This window comes from Manis javanica, chromosome 5, assembly GCF_040802235.1.
Source record: "Manis javanica isolate MJ-LG chromosome 5, MJ_LKY, whole genome shotgun sequence".
NCBI lineage: Eukaryota > Metazoa > Chordata > Mammalia > Pholidota > Manidae > Manis > Manis javanica.
This window is the reverse complement of record NC_133160.1, coordinates 172,214,150-172,230,426: the sequence shown is the minus strand read 5'-3', so window position 1 is coordinate 172,230,426 and position 16,277 is coordinate 172,214,150. Positions and strand designations below refer to the sequence as shown.

Below are 16,277 nucleotides of genomic sequence, written 5' to 3'. Positions count from 1 at the left end.
TTCTGATCCAAGGGACTGCGGGGCAACAGTTTGAGAAACTGCTTTAGAATTCCCAAGGCTTACAGCTCTGATTCCATTTCACCCTCACCACAGCCCTCAAAATAAATATTATGAAGCTCCCCTTTTAAAACTGTTTTACAACTTTATTGGGGCATAGTTTATGAATTCTGTCCATTATCAGTACATCTCATAGGGGCTGTGAAGATCAAAAAGGGTCTGACAAATGCTTTAGAAACTGTTAAGTGCAGTGCACAGAGGGGCTCGTTGCTACAGTGGGGTTTTGCTGTTTTTACTACAAAAGTTCTACCGTTATCACAGTGCAGGGCTTCGGCATCCTTTAGCTGAAGGCCCCCCAGTAGGGAGTGCTGGGTAGGAGGTGTGGGTTGGTTGCAAATAGCAGAGATTTACACACTGTGTGTCTGAGCCCCTCACGTAGACACTGGTGGACAGCAGCTGGTTAATTTCACCTGGAAATCATTTCGAACTGCAGAAAAGTCATAAGAATAAGAACAGTACAAAGAACACCCTATACCTTACCTGGATTCAGTTACTGCTACCACTTACCACATTCATTTTACGGCTGGTTCGCTCTGTCTCCCCTTCCCTCCTCCTCCGCCTTCTCCCCCTCTCTGTCCATACTGGGCGTGCTGGCAGGAGTGACTTTCTTTCCTCAACAGTTGAAGGTCAAGCTGTGCGCATCATAGCCCTTAACCCTTAAAGAGCTGAGAGACTCTTTGACTGTCTTACACGGCCCCAGTGAAATGATCAGCTGTGGCACCGTTAGCTTCCGTTCACACTCCCACTCTCCAGCTGGCCCTGCCAGGCCCTGTGTGGCCCACCCACTCCAGCCCAGGGCCACTCAAGGAGCGTGCGCAGCGTTTGTCTTGTCCCTGTCACCTTTCACCCGGAGCATTTCCAAAGCTGGCCTTCCATGCACTGACATGTCTGAAGAATACAGTGCTTTATGTAATAGAATGGGGCTCGTTGGGGGTCTGCCTGATGCGCCCTAGCAGGCAGCACGCTTCCAGTAGCAGTGCCACGCAGCTGACACGTCTCCTCCAGATTCCGTGTCCAGAGCACATGGAGCCCGCCTGCCTCTCCCTAGTAATGTTATATTTGATGAGCCAGTCAAGGAATGGTCTGATTTATCCGCTGCATGGTTCCGCTTTATTTCCTTGCAACTAATAAATAGTCTTGAAGGGAGACACTTGAAGACAATGGAAATAGTCGACTTCTTATCCAATTTTCCCCCTAGATTTAGCACCCGTGACCAGCTCTTCCTAATCCAGTCTTTAGTTGCAAAACATTGATTTTCAAACCCAGCATTTCCCCCACATTTAATCAGTCGGCATCTAGCAACCACAGAAGGGACAGCTCACTGTCGCAACTATCTGCCCTCTGTCATTCGGTCATCCATCGACTATCTACGTATCATCTACCTACCTACCTATCATCGAATATCAGCGTGTGTGTTTATAATTCACCCATGTGCTTCGTTATTTGGGTGCTTATGTCACTCTGCACTTTGGCCAGCAGGAGCCTCGTCACTGAGGCTGCCCTGAGTCTCTGTGGCCCCCCACCTTACTGTTAGCACCTCCTTCCTTCCTGTCATAACAAGGTGGTCCATGCTCATTTTGTGCTTCCCTCTTCCAGCCCGAAACCAGCCATTTTTCTGAGAATTCCCAGGCCCTTCCAGTGGGGAAGGTTGGGTGCCAGGTGTCACAGACAGGATCCTCTGGACCTTCAGCAGACACACCCAGAACTGTGCGCACCCACACCCAAGTATGCGCACACACCTGAGTCTGTGTACACACACCCAAGTGGGTGCACAAACAGTCGAGTGGGCACACACACCCGAGTGGGTGCACACACCCGAGTGGGCACACACATGTGCAAATGCACCACCTGTGCACATGCTGGGAACCACGAGCCCACCCAAGGGCTCTGACTCCACAGCCCACAGAGCTGCTTCCTGCCACCCCATGCCTGTCTCTCCTTCCAACACAGCGGCACCGTGGCCCATCTGTGCCACCCTAGACACCCACAGGGTATGCAGGTTGCTTTGTTCACTTCACTCCAAGAGGCTGAAAGGGGTCTGGGCTTGCTTCACGTCCCCCCGCCCTGCCCCGGGCCGAGGGCGTAGACAGCGGAGCTCAGGAGCTACCTGGGCGGTGCTTCATTTCCTCTCCTTTTCCGCGTGTGAAATGCAGCCGAGTTCAGTTTTCTTCCTTCCCAGTGTGCTTTCCGTTTCACTTGTCCTCTCACCCTGGTTAAAGGAACTGAGGTGACTACAGAATATCAACATCCCCGAAGGTCAAAACTGCACAGAACGCGGGAGAACGGCCTCCGGGCTCCAAGGGACCTGCTTCCTGTTCATCCTTCCACGTCCCGCTGCTAAAGACAGGCCGCCAGACACGCGCCCCCGAGCCTCCGCGCTGCCCGCAGGCCCGGCCGGCTCACAGCGGCCCGGCACTCGCCTCTCGGAGACCGGCCGCCGCGTCCACGCCGCAGGGCCCCCACCGCGGGTGCGCACGGCTCACGCGCCCACTGCCCAGTCGTGCCCACGGAGGGCTTTCTGCAGCTGCACTGAGGTTCACGGGTAAAGGAAATCGTAAGGTATTTCAGGCGTACACCGTGAGGATTTGATGTACATTATATTTCGCGAGAGGATTCCCCCACCCAGTTAAGGGACACATCGGCCCCTCACATATTTATTTTTTTTCTTTTCATGAGACCTTTTAAAAATTAGAAATTTCAATCAAGCGGTACAGTGTTATCAACTATACCCCCATGTTTTATAGTAGATCCTCAGACCAAGTGCATCTCACAGATGGAAGTCTGTGACCTTCGACCCTTGCCCCCCATTTCCCACCCCAGCCCTTCCCAACCCCCTTCTCCTGTCTGTTTCTCTGAGTGTGACTTTTTTCCCGATTCCGTGTGTAAGGGATACTAGGCAGTATGTCTGTCTCCGGGTCCGTCCGGGCTGTTGCGCGTGGCAGGACTTCCTTCATTCCCACCGACGAGTCATGTTCCGCTGTGTATATTATGTACTGTATCTTCTCTATCCTTCACCCGTCAGTGAACGCTTAGGCTGTTTCTGTGTCCTGGCTATTCTGTGAATAACAGAATAATCCTGTTCTTATTTCCTTTGGATAAATACCCAGAAGTGGAATTGCTGGATCATACGGTGTTTGTATCTCTCATTTTCTTGAGGCTGTTTTCCACAGCGGCCGCACCAACTCATACTCCCCCCAACAGAGCACTGGGTTCCCTTTCTCCGCATCCTCACCAACACCACCTATTCTTGCCTTTTTGCTAACGGCATCCTGACAGGTGTGAGGCAGTGTCTCATCGTGGTTTTTATCTGCACTTTCCTGATGACCAGTGGTGTTGGGCGTCCTTTAAGTACCTCTGAGCCATTTGTAGGTCATCTTTGGAAAAATGTCTATTCAGATCCTCTGCCCATTCTTTCATCAGATTGTTTGGGGTTTTTTGCTTTGTTTTTGGCTATTGAGTTGTGTGAGTTCTTTATATATCTTGGATATTAACCCCTCATCAGATGATATATGATTAGCAGATAACGGTGCAGCCCTGCAGGGAGGGACAACATCTAACAACCCACGTGTGCATTTACCCTCTGACCACTCACAGGAATTTACCCTAAGACACACCCCCAACAAGCACAGGCACACGGGCGCAAGGCTGGTCCCAGACGGTTTGCGGGGTTCCCGCCACCCCCCGGGCTGCCTTTTCATCTTGCTGATGGGGCGTCCCTCGCTGCCCAGACGCTTTTTGGTTTGATGTCACCCTGCCTGTTTATTTTGCTTCTTTTACCTTTATTTTGGCATCAAGTTGCACGTGTGGCCTCCCCCGTGTTGCAATCACAAATAACGCTGTGACGCCAGTCTTGTGCCTGCATGTGTTTGTAGTCTTGGGGTGTATCTTAGGGTAAATTCCTAGAAGTGGGATTGCTGGGTCAGACGGTGAATGCATGTGCAGGTCGTTAGATGCTGCGCCTCCAGAAGGGCTGCACCACTTTGCGTTCCCACCCACGACGTCTGAGGCCGTTTCCCCACAGCTTTGCCCGCACCGTGTGTTGAACTTTCGAAGGTTTGCCGATCTGACGGATGGGAAATAGCATCTCGGCGTGGCTTCGATGTGCATCTCTTTTCACATGTCTAAGGACCATTTGTGTGTATGTCCCTTTGTGGGAACTGTTTTCATGTAGTTTGCTCATTTTTCTATATGATTTTTGTGTTTGTTTCTCAACTTTTAGAAGTTCTATGCCTCTCAACATTAACCTTTTATCTATGAAGTAAGTTCCAGATACGTTCTCCTATTTTGTCTTTAATGTTGCTTTTTTTTTTCTTTAAAAGTTATGGGGGTTTTTGCAGATCAATTTGCCAGTATTTGCTTTTATCGCATCTGGGATTTTTACCCACAACCAGAAAGCCTCTCCCTAAACTCTGCTCAGAGAGGCTTCGCCTATGTTTGCTGCTGGCATTTGTATATTTAAGCTTTGTACATTTAGATCTCTGATCTTGTGAGTTTATTCTTATGCACTGTGTGAGAAATGGATCTAATTTTATCTTTTTCTAAATGATATCTACTTGTCCCTGAACTGTTTTATTTGAAAGCTCATGCTTGCTGTGTGGAATTGCGACACCTCTGTGTCCCATGCTAGAATCCCCTGTGCCACCGGGCCGCCTGCTCGGCCACCCTGAGAGTCTGTCCCTGCACCCCGGCGCCGATTCTCTTCGGTGGTCTGTGCAGAAGGTTCAGTGTCCACTAGGGCCAGCACCCAGCAGGCATAGCTCTTCCTCTGCAGCATTTTCTCAGCAATTCTCCCATGTTTATTTTTCCATATGAACTCTAGGATCAACTCTGGCTCCATGAAAAAATATTCATTGGAATTTTTATTAGGATCACATTAAATTTATACCCTAAATTAGGGAGAGCTGACATCTTGGTGATGTTGGAACGTCCTGACCTTTCTATTCTGGGTCTTTTTTGTGTCTCGCAGGAGTGTTTTATGGTTTCTTTCACATGGGCTGAGAACATTTCTCGCTGGATTTATGGCCTAGGGTTGGAGAGGCGAGCTCTGGCTGTGCGTTCTCAGTCTTCTGCTCTTCCCGCCCTCCCGTCACCTGGCCCTCTGCCCTGTGGGGCCACTCCATGGGCCTCTTGTCCTCCAGTTTCTGGCTGTGTTTGGCCAATAGCCCCCTGGAGAGAACCAGCCAAGGAGCCATAAGCCTTCACTCCCAGCTCGCCGCCTGCCAGGCCGGATAGGCTGCAACTTCTACGAGGCTGCGCCCACCCCCAGCTGTGACTACAGCCTCTCTGGGGTCTGGCAATGCTCTTCAGGCCTGGGGGGGTCCTGATTCCCCTGTGGCTACTTCTGGTTGCTTCACTGTCCACTGTTAGTTTCCTCAATGCACTGAAGTCAGCCCCTTCCTCAGACCCTCTCCAGCACCCTGTTGGTGTGGGCCCTCTGCCACCTGCCAGGTCTCTGACTGAAGCACTCACCCAGCACCCTCACCTCTAAGGACAGAGCACCTTAGTTTGTATGTGGGGAGCCCAACCCCCGTGCTCTCTGATTCTATTCCACTGGGCAGACCCCACTGCCAGCTCCCAGGCTGGCTCGTGACCAAGGCCAGCTGCTCAGAGTGTGCTGTCCCTGTAGCAGGAGGGAGGAATGGCACGTGCCCCATGGCAGTACAGGCACTTCCTTTGGGTCTGTTTCTAGAGCTATTAGGAAGGAAGCATTCTCTCTTCAGCTGAGAAGGGAAGTAGTACAAGCTGTCCTTGTCACCAGGAAGCACAAGCCTCCCTCAAACTAAAGCAGAAGACTGAGTCCTGGTGACAGAGCTGAGCGCCTGGATCCAGCTGTACCTGAAGCCCTGCATTCACCTCCAGTCTTTTCTGTTACATGAGCCAATAAAGTCAACTTTTGGATTAGCTAGTTTGGTCTTATTTCTGTCACACCCAGAGTCCCCTGACTTACACACAAGTCTTGGGGGGAGTTATGCTTTGTGAAATGCAGATAATGCTGGGGGCCAAATACAGGAGGCTGAACTGAAGGCCTTCGGGGGAAGGCCCTGCATTGCAGTTCAGTTCCGAGAGGACTCCGCTCACAGCATAGAAAGTGGTGGGAGAACCATGCAGCCGTAGCGTGGCAGAGACCCCCACAACAGCAGCACACCAGTCCACCAGCACCTCGAGTCAGGATGCTGAGACCCAAAACAAGCTGACCAGACGGGAGCCCCAGGACCCGTGAGCACGGGGCTCCCCTGACGGGACGGGAGCCCCAGGACCCACGAGCACAGGGCTCTCCTGAGGGGCATGCTGTGCTTTACCTGTTGCTGCCCTCCTATCATCTGATTCTCCAGGGGCCCAGGCAGGAATGCACATTAACACCCCAGTTTGCATTTGGTGAGACCATGGCTCACAGAGGCAAGTGATGTGCCCATGGTCAGAGAGGAAGGAGGATGTGGGCCCACCTCCGGGAGAGCTGATTAGCAGAGAGGGAGGGAGGGGTGCTCCTTGCAAGGGGGGCCTGGGCAGTGAGCAGCCAACTGACAAGAAGTCCCCTGGGGGTCAAAGTGTGTAAGTGGCAGGTCATGACGATGCAGGCAGAGTGATTAACTACAAGCGCAGGCTTCTCCCCATCAGTAGTGGCAGCAAGCTGCAGGTGAGCCTCTGGTCTCATGATGACTGGCTACAGCTCTGCGGGGCTTCACTGCTGACCCCCACCCTCCTGCAAAAATGGGAGCACCCCCCGCCACCTCCCACTGAAAGGGTCTTTGGTAGCCACGTTTCACGTTCGGCCCTGTGGCCGCGCTGGGGCTCTGGGGACACGGCCCGTGCACAGGGGGCATCTGGATCGCACACTCGCACAGCAAAGGCACCACCAGGCCGGGTGGTGGGCTAGGCTGGGCTCTTTGGGAAAGGGCTTCTGTATCTCCCAGGGAGCTTGTCTTCTCCCACATTCCCCTGGGCAGGGGGCTGGGCAGGCCCTGGGACATGAAGATTCCCAGACTAGGCCAGGTCTCTGCCAAATCAAGGGACCCTGCAGAGCCCACCTGGGCCAAAGTCTGGGGTCCAGATCCCACCCTCAGAGGATCTCAGCCCAGTGGGGAAATGGTGACGAGGTTAATGACAACTTGTTAGAGGGCCACCAGGGACACTTGGGAGCCCCCAACGCATGCCTCTGGAGAATCTGGGAAGTCTCCCTTGAGGAGGTGATATGACCAGGCCACCCCTGTTGGTTTGTGACTCTGGGCTTCCTGGTATACGTGAGCAGCTTTGTCAGGGGCCAGCACTGCCCACACACCCCAGGCCCAGCGGGATGGCACTGCCACCTTCTGCCATCACCTCTGCTCTGCATCGACCACCCAAGGAGCTTGTGCCACAGGGCAGAGAGCCTCTGCCAGCCCACAGGCTGCAGCCCTTCTGCGCTCACCAGAGCCCCAAGGCCCCGGCCCCAGGACGGCTCTACCTGCCACGCCTGTGCTCACGGCTCTTTTCTCTGCTGTGCCTCTGTTCCCAGAAGCCCTGGCATCATGCTTCGTGGACTGTAGCACATGGAGCCTGCGGCAGGTGCAGCAGTGGGAGGCTGGTGGAGAAAGGGGAGCCCTGAGCAGCCTCGACCTCCTCTCTGCACCCCAAGTGCCTGGTCTCCTGGGGCTGCAGTAATGAAGCACCCCAGACCAGGTGGATTAAATAACAGAAGTTCATCCTCTCTGGGCCTGGCCAGAAGCCCAAGGTCAAAGGGTCGGCAGGGCAGGATCCTTCTGGGTCCGTGAGGGAGAATCTGCCCCAGCTTCTCTCCCAAATCGGGGGGCTTTGCTCACAGACCTGGGGCTCCTCAGGCCGCAGACACATTGCCCAGTCTCTGCCTCCAGACTCTTGGGCCTCCACCTGTGTGCTTGTCTGGGACCAAATGTCCCCCTTTTACAAAGCCACCATGATGTTGGATCAGGGCCCACCCTGCCTCAGTGTGGCCTCATCCTAACCAACTACATCGGCAAAGATCCTGTTTCCAAATGAGGCTATGCTGTGAGGTCCTGGTCAACATACAAAATTCAGGGGACACAAGTCAACCCTCCACCGAGGTCAGTCAGCTTGTCACACCCAGAAGAATGGCGACCCTGTGCTGAGCAGACCCAGCCCCCGAGGCGACAGGGGCACTGCACCGCCCAGCTGCCCCTGCGGGGCTTGACCTCCAGGCCCAGCAACTCTACCAGGCCCCCCTCAACCCTTTTTGACAGTTGGATTCCTGTACCTTGTGACCCCACACTTCCAGTACTTTGGGGGTCTCTAATGGACTGGCCCCCAGGAAGCTACCTCTGCCGGGTCAGTATGTGTGTGGGGAGTAGGGAGGACAGTCCAAAGCCCAGGGTGAGTAGGGGTGCCGTGCACGGGGAGGAATAGGCCCAGGCTGCCCCCAGGTCTCCATGTCTGCTCTGCTGACAGTCCAGGTAGGGCCTCCCTTCACTGTCCCCTCCGCCTTTGCCGAGGCAGCTAAGCTTGCGTCGTGCCTCATGCCGCCCCAGCAGAAAACCAGGGCTACCCAGGCAGGGGCAGAGGGGATCCACGCCAGCCATGCCCTGCTCATTCTTCAGCAGGAGGTGGTACAAGGTCCCCCTAGGCAGGGGACCAACAGCCCAGGGGGGAAGCTGCCCCCAGATGAGGCAGCCTATTGCAGAAACCCTAAACATCTTCAGAAATGCAAGGGCACAGACGTTAAATTTCCACACGTAACGTGAGGAAGTGACTTGAAGATGTACTCCGCTAAAATCAAGAAGCAAGACAAAGACAGAGGAGCCGTGCGAGCCGAGACCCAGCAAACCCGATTCCGTGCGGAGGTGAGAGACCCGGACAGCACCGAGGATCGGCCCGCTGAGCCGTTCTGGAGCAGGCGGCAGGGCTGCAGAGAGGAGCCTCCAGAAAAGGCCCCTGCAGAACACAGAAGCAACCATTCTGACGGGGGAAATGACAATACAGAAAAATTAAACAAACTGGAAGCTCCAGGTAAGTAAGAATATTGTACGAGCAGGTTGGGAAACAATTGATATGTGACATTATGTTGAGCAATTGGTGGAGTTGAAGTAAGAAGAATCCATTGGCCCTGTGGTTACCGGAAGTCTTCATGGAAATGCCAGGGTTGTGACAAAGGGGGTCGTCTCAGCACAGGCCCAGGCCAGCTCCGGAATGTCATAACAATCTAAATGTTCTGCACCAATTTCCACATTCCCAAGCCAACCCAGGGTGGGGGCACAGCAGAGCTGGCATGTGGTCACAGAGTCAGCCTTGAATGTCAAGCTTTGACAAATGTCAAAAAACAGCACCTCTGGTAGAAGGTGGGACAGGAAATCAGGGTCGGCAGGACCAGGCTCAGTATTTTGTAAAGATGCTGCTCATGCTGTAGACTTGTCTCCTTCTCCACTGAAGCACACAGTTTGTCACAAGGGCCCTCTAGTTCCCTCTTGCCTGGCCCCTCGTACAGGGCCTGGGGCCAGGTGGGGTGGGTGCTTGATTGATATCCAAGGGTGACTGAAGGAGCCCCATGCCCCCTGGCCTGTGAGGAGCCGGTCACAGCCACGTCCCACAGCCTCAAGGCAACCCAACCCTCTGCTTGGGTGCCTGGGGGACCTCAAAGGGCACCAGCCCGGCGTGTGGCTTCTGCGAGCTTCGAGGCGCCAGGGCACTGCTGGTAAGTGGAAGGTGCTTGGAATCCATTTGCCGACTCCAGTTTCTAGTAAATTGGGTTTACTCAATAGGCGCCTGGGTGAGATTGTCCTTCCAGGTCACGTACTTTGCTTCAATCAGGAGGTGGGAAATGGGGCCCTGTCATTGAGCCAAGTTCCATGAAAATGATTGGGTGAAAATGCCACCAATACAGAGCCCAGAAATGTTTTACATTCACCCCCACCCCGGTACCCAGCCCTGAAACATTTTACAGCCACCCCGTACCCAGCACGGCTTAGCCTCCAAGCATGACACCCCATTCCCTCTATGGGAAGCCCTGCTCCGCAATGTCTCGTCTGTGGCCTTTTCTCTCTTTCCCAGTAGTGGACCTCCGCTTTCCTTCGTATGGGGGTGGCTGATCCCCAGCCCCCATCCCACCGCGGTGGCTGGCCCTGGCTGAGCCCATCAGAATTCCCCCCAGGAGGTATTCTAGAGCCACAGAGCTGCAGAGCTGGGGGGATGCAGTGCCTGGCACAGGCGCCCCTCAGTGGACAGCAATGAGCTTGGGGACAGAGGCCACTGCTGACTCTCTGAGCCCCTGGGACAGGCTTGCTGGGCCTTTCCTATGCCCAGAGCCTCAGTGGCATGAGCAGATAACATTTAAGGCTGTATTTGGTCTGGACCTTCAAACCAACCCCCTGAGATAGATACTATGATCATCCCAATTTCACTAATGAAAAGCAGAGACCCAGAGAGATTCAGAAACTTGTCCAAAGACACACAGCAAAGACGTGCCAGGGTGACGTTTCTGCGCGTGGTCTGCCTCCCAGGTCACACTGCCTATGGGGCCCTGTCAAACTGGGCGTTGCAACTTCAGCCCTCGGAAAGGACCCGAGCTTTCTCTGCTCCCTGAGACCAGGAGGGCCACCCCACCTGGCAGGCGGCCCTGCCCAGCCCTGCCCTGTGCCTGCTCCCGGCAGCAGGGCGGGTCGTCGACCCCCTCTTAGGGCACGGTCCCCTTTGGGGAGCATCCTGGCAGGTAAAGGCCGGCAGCCAGCCTCCAGAAAGCTGCACGCCTGTTTTCTGTGTCTCTGCCTCTCCGTCCTCAGGAAGCCCAGGTTGCTGACAGGAGGCTGGAAAACAGCCCGTCGATGTTTGGAGAAGTCAGGCAAGGGTTCCTTGGAAATGACTGCTCTTCTCCTGACCAGGGTCTTGGAGGCACACAGCCTCGGTGAGCTCCAGGGCCCCCACACATGCCCCCCTCCACTTCCAGCTGGCTGGCCTGCCGCAGCCGCTGAGGCCCAGCACACTGGCCAGGGCCCGCACCTGGGCGCACGTTTTGTTTAGGCCCTGTCTGAGGCTGGCTGCGGCCCCCAAGGCCCAGGACGTCTTGGCGCTGCTGGAAGGCACCACGGTTTTCCCTGACTCAGTAGAACCAGAGGCCGGTCCCAAGCACGGCTCTCAGCAAGTTATGCCAGGTCCTGCAGGGGTGTGGACGGGACTGAGGAGCCTCGGGTCCAGCAGCGGAGCCCAGGAAGGTAGCCTGTGCAGGCAGAGCCCCAGGCGCCAGGGACCATGCTGGCTGTGACTGCGCCAGGCACCAGGGTTTCTCAGCACCAGGGCACCCGGAATTGCAGCTGTTGGAATCAGGACTGGAGGGGCCTGGAAGCCTGGAGGCCTGCAATTCTTGCACATTTTCCTTGAAGAGACAGGTGAGCCCTGATTACCAGCAGGGCAGCTCCCGGCAAGGAGGCAGCTCGGCGAGGTCAGCCTCCTCTGAATGAGGGCCCTGCCTCTGAGGGGCTTGTCTGCTGGCCCTGGCTCTCCTGAGAGCCCTCTGTCCCTGCCGGCGCTGGGCGGCAGTCCCGGGTCCCGGGCCACGCTGGGGAGATGGGCCGTGTGCAGGAGCCAGGCCTGGGAGACAATTCTGCCTGGGATTCGACTTTGGGACTGGAATCGCCTCTTTCCCCTCGAAGTGGAAGATGGGAAACACTTGGCTAAGTGAACTTGCTGGTTAACCAGACACTTGTTAAGTAAGGCAAAATGGCAGAGGGCTGAGAAAGCACTCTAGGAGCCCCAGTGGGGGTCAGCAAGCTTGTGCCCTTGGGCCCCTTTTCTTCCTGAGGTCCAGGACTATGGCCAGCAGGATGGGCGGCGCCACCCCGTCCCAAGGACCACCAAGGCCCTGGGCCAGCCGCTTGCCCGCACCCTCATTCTCTTCATGGTGGGGGGCTGTGGGCCCCCAAGCTGGTATCTCCAGGCCTGCATTGGGGGCTGGGAGTGCCCGGCCCCCCCACCTCCTCCCCTTGCACCCCTGCCCTGGGGGCTGCTCATGTCCCGGGTGTCAGTGGCCAGGGGTGGCCCAAACCAGTGATGCCTCCTTGTCTGCTATGCAGCTCTGGGGGGGGAGGTCAAGGTCTGTCGAGGTCAAGGGGGAGAGAGATGAAGATTCAGATGCCGCAGGGCTGTAACTGGTACTGGTCACATATTGGCCTACATATACATAACTTTTAGAGCAGTTTTAGGGTCACAGCAAAATGAGCCGACAGCACAAAGTTGTCCCATATACCCTCTCCCAGCCTCCCCTACTGTCAATATCCCGCTCCACGCTGTCCCTAGCATGTCCATATCACCATGCAGCACAGACGGAAATGTAGAATGACCGACTGCACCCCAAATCTCAAGAAGCCAAGATAGAGGACCCCTCAGGGAGCAGATGGGGAGCTGGAGTTCATAGTGGTGTGCACTGGCCCCAGATGCAGCAGACGGTCTGTGCTGAGGATGGATGGGGACAGCAGCCCCGCTTGGGAGTGGGCAGAGCAGGGCCAGCCCCAGGGCCAGAGGGAGGGGGGCCGAGACCCCACAGGAAGGAGGACCACACCCACCTGCCCCATCTGTATATTGATGGGGGAGGGCCTCTGTGTGCTGGTCCCTGGGGACCACAGCATCATGGGATGGGGGGTCATGGCACCTGACTTGGAGGCAGGGAAAGAACCCCAACGTTCAAGCAAGGGGTGGCAGTCTGAAAGGAAGTGGAGAGAAGCCTCAGTCCTTGGGGCTGGGAGCGGGAGGGACAGCGTGTGGTCTTGTGGGCTGAGATGCTGCCCCAGGCCACCCCCTGGAGTCCTGCACCGGCCTCCACGCCTCCTGGGGATCGGGCCACGCGGCAGCTACCCTTTAGGGCATTGGGTGGTTGAGCTTTCCACTTCACGAGGAGGAAAACAGCAAGACACATGCCAGCTTAGACTAGCTGGAAATGAAAGCCTGCGCACACGGGACTCCCAAAGCTTCAGACTCTCACTCGCCTGCCCTGCTCTCCTCAGCACCCAGTCCCGAGCAGCTCGTTGTGGCTGCCAGCCTAGGATGGATGTGGAACCTCCAGCAGCACGGTTATCAGCATCTCCGCCCCTGAGACCTCGTGAAAATTGGACGATCAATTTTTCAGTGACTTTAATGGAATATTATTTCCTTCTCCTTTGAAACCAATTTCACCAAGGCCAAAGTTTTAGATTAGGTTAAATAGCTATTGAAATGCAAGGGATGGGATCAAACAACAGGCTTTCTCTGGAATTCACTGGAAGAATGGGGAGGTGTCAGAGAACTGGGGAGCCATAGACGGTTCTGTGACCTCAGGAGAGAGCAGGGGCCTCACTTTATTCATCTGTCCCTGGGGTGTGGACAGTAAAGGCTGGTGAGTGACTGAGCACACGTGAGTGGGTGGATGGCTGGCCAGGTGGGCAGGCGGCTGTACAGAAGGAGAGCCTGTTAACGTCCACCATGGGAGCAATGGCGCAGCCCTGCCCGCCACATGGGCATAGACCGAGGGCCCACTGATGCCGAAGCGTTCTCAGGTGGGTCCCATGGATCGCTGGATAGCCTCCAGGGGGTTACAGACCCGGCGGGGAGGGGGAGCACCCCGTGGTTCTACATTCTGACCCCTACCCTGGCCCTGGGACGCTGGGGGCACGCCAGGCGGATGGGCTGAGGGATGCTTAGAATCCTGGGCCCTGTCGCACAGAGCTGAGGCACGCACAGCCCGGCCCTGCCCTCGAGATGCTCGGGCGAGTGGGAGACACACACTTGCACAAAGAGCCATGTAAGCAAAGAGCAGAGGAGCAAAGCTCTGTGGGCAGCTAGGAGAGCTTCTGCCCACGTGGGGCTCCTCTCTGGGGAGTCGGAAAACCCCCCACGTGTCCATGAGCTCCCAGCCTGTGCCTGGGAGCAGAGGCAGCAGGTGAGGTCCTAATCAGTGCCCCGCAGGTCGCCGAAGCTGGGCCGGCCAGGGAGCAGAGGAAAGCCGCCTCTGGGCCCCAGGAAGGTCACTGTTGCTCCAGCCCCAGGGGCCTCCCCTGGGAGCCTCATGAGAGGCTTGACACCGCACCTGGGGGAAGCCAGAGGCGGGTGCCATGGTCCACACTGAGGGCCAGGCCAGGGGCCAGAAGGAGAGTGGGGCTATGGGGGGCCGGGGCCAGCAGCACCCCGTGTGTGCCCCAGGCTCTGAGACCCAGTGTCTCGGGGGGTCACTGAGGAGGCGGCAGGACTACACAGAGGGGCTGGGGCTTCCCACCCGGATCTGAGGGCCAGAGGAAGAGGCGACCACCCCAGACCCACCTGTCACCCAAGCTGCGGGGCCCCTGCCCTGGGCTCTCTGGTTGCTCCTGGTGGGGAAGGTGGGGGCTCTCCTGTGCGGAGGCCAGGCTGCTGGCACCGGACCAGGGTGGTGGCCCCTTGGGTGGGACGAGAGGGAGTAATCCCAGCTCAGGGGCTGGGCTAGGAGCTCTAGGGGCTGGGCTGGGAGCCAGCGGCCAGCAGCGCAAGGCCCCCTCCAAGCCAAGGAAAAAAGATGAACATCCATTCCATGTGGCCCACTGGGTGGCAAGCAGGATGCCTCGTCCCCCAAACAAGCCGCTCCTACTGCAGAAATCTGGGAAAGCATAAGAAAAGATGAAGACCATGCAAGGCACCTGCACCCCACCTATGATGAGCAGCCGTGGGGTCCCCTTGGACATAGCAAAGGGCCCTGCTCACACGGTGCCGGGGACTGCGGCCTTGACTGAGGTCGCTCAGGCAGCGAGAGAACTGCGAGGCCACGGTGCTCTAGAAGGCACTTCACAGGCTTTCTTTACCACACGGTAGATGTGCCAGCGCAGAAGGTGCGGCCTCGGAGAGCAGGGGACACTCCTCACAGCAAGGGGCTCTCCATGGCTTCCCCCAGGGGACAGCCTCCCGCTGTCCCCCCAGGCAGGGCGGTGGGAGGGCACGACCAGCATGCAGGCCCGCCCTAGGAGTGTGGAGGGCAGGCAGAGGGGGCACCGTGCCAGGAATGACCCAGAGCACTGTGGCCCAAGCGCTCTGGCCTTCGGCCGAGGTAAGCACGGCCCACTCCCCGGAGATGCCCCTCCCCACCCAGCACAGGGACACCAGGCGCCAGGCCAGGATCCCTAGCCTCGCCTGGAGTTACCTGTGGGCTGGGTGGCAGCCGGGATCAGCTCGGAGCAGGATTCCTGCAGCCTGTGGGAGGGCTCGCAGGGGAGCAGAGGACCCGGCCGGGCACTCGGCCCTCAGGAATGTTGCTGTCTTGTATCATTATGACTTTTTTATTCCCTGGAAAAAAAAGAGACAAAAGCCACACCAGCTGGGTTTAGGGCTGAGGCAGTTGGTATGTTTTGATTTAACTGCACCATAAATAAGAGGGAAATGGGACGTCTCAGCATAACCTGCCCAGCAGAAAAACCTGTTTATGTTGACCATCCTGGACTCTGCCTGCCAAGGGACCGTCAAGAATGGGGACCTGTGACAAAGAATTTAAGGCCGGAGCCCAGACGAACTCTGCCCATGGTCTTCATTGCGTCTTGGGGTCAGGGAGCTAAGGAAAGGCACTGTTTCACTCCTGGGGACCAGTAAGGGGCAGCCCGGGGAGGGGCTGCCATGGCCTGCAGGCCGCTCAGAGGCAGCCCTGAGCCCCGCTCACCCTGGCCTTCCTGGACAGCCGCACTCAGGCGCATGGCCAGGCAGGCCCCTGGGCAAGGCTCAGTCAACGGCATCCACTGTGAAGGGGAGTTCCCAGCCTGGGGACAGGGTCAGGATGGGAGGGCCCGGCTGCAGCCGCTTCCAGCCAGGCCGGACGGTCTGATGGTCAGGCTCTGGACCCTACAACTCGACGGACCCAGCGGGAAGCGCACCTGCATTGCCTACCACCAGCCAAGTGCCCTTGGTGACAAGTCACTCAGCCGCTCTGTGCCTCAGTTTCCCCCCTGCAAAATAGGAATGAGAACGATGCTTACATGCCTGCGGACCCTGGGAAGGCCTGGTCTGAGCCACATCCGACTCCACCCCCTGCCTCTCTGCAGCCTCGGCAGGTGCCCTGCACTCTCTGCGCCTCGGTGTCCCCCACAGAAGAGCCTGGGGCACAGGAGTGTGGGCGACAGTTCCCGAGGCATGGAAATGTCCCCTCCCTTTTGACCCCCAAGTCCAGCCACACAGGCTCTGTCAGGGGGCTGGACCCCGAATGGTCCTTTTTCTTTGCCTTTTCCAGCAAGACATCGAAATGTGACGACGCCAACAGGTGCTGATTAGTTGTGGTTGTG

At 56.8% G+C, this 16,277-nt stretch overlaps 1 long non-coding RNA gene across 1 annotated transcript; it reads left to right on the top strand.

The window, feature by feature from the left end:
- Positions 1-3,983: 3,983 nt before the first annotated feature.
- On the top strand, positions 3,984-6,030 carry LOC118967413 (uncharacterized). Its single transcript, XR_005054404.2, has 2 exons — positions 3,984-4,315; positions 5,024-6,030. It is a non-coding gene; the product is annotated as an uncharacterized lncRNA (long non-coding RNA).
- Positions 6,031-16,277: the final 10,247 nt, after the last annotated feature.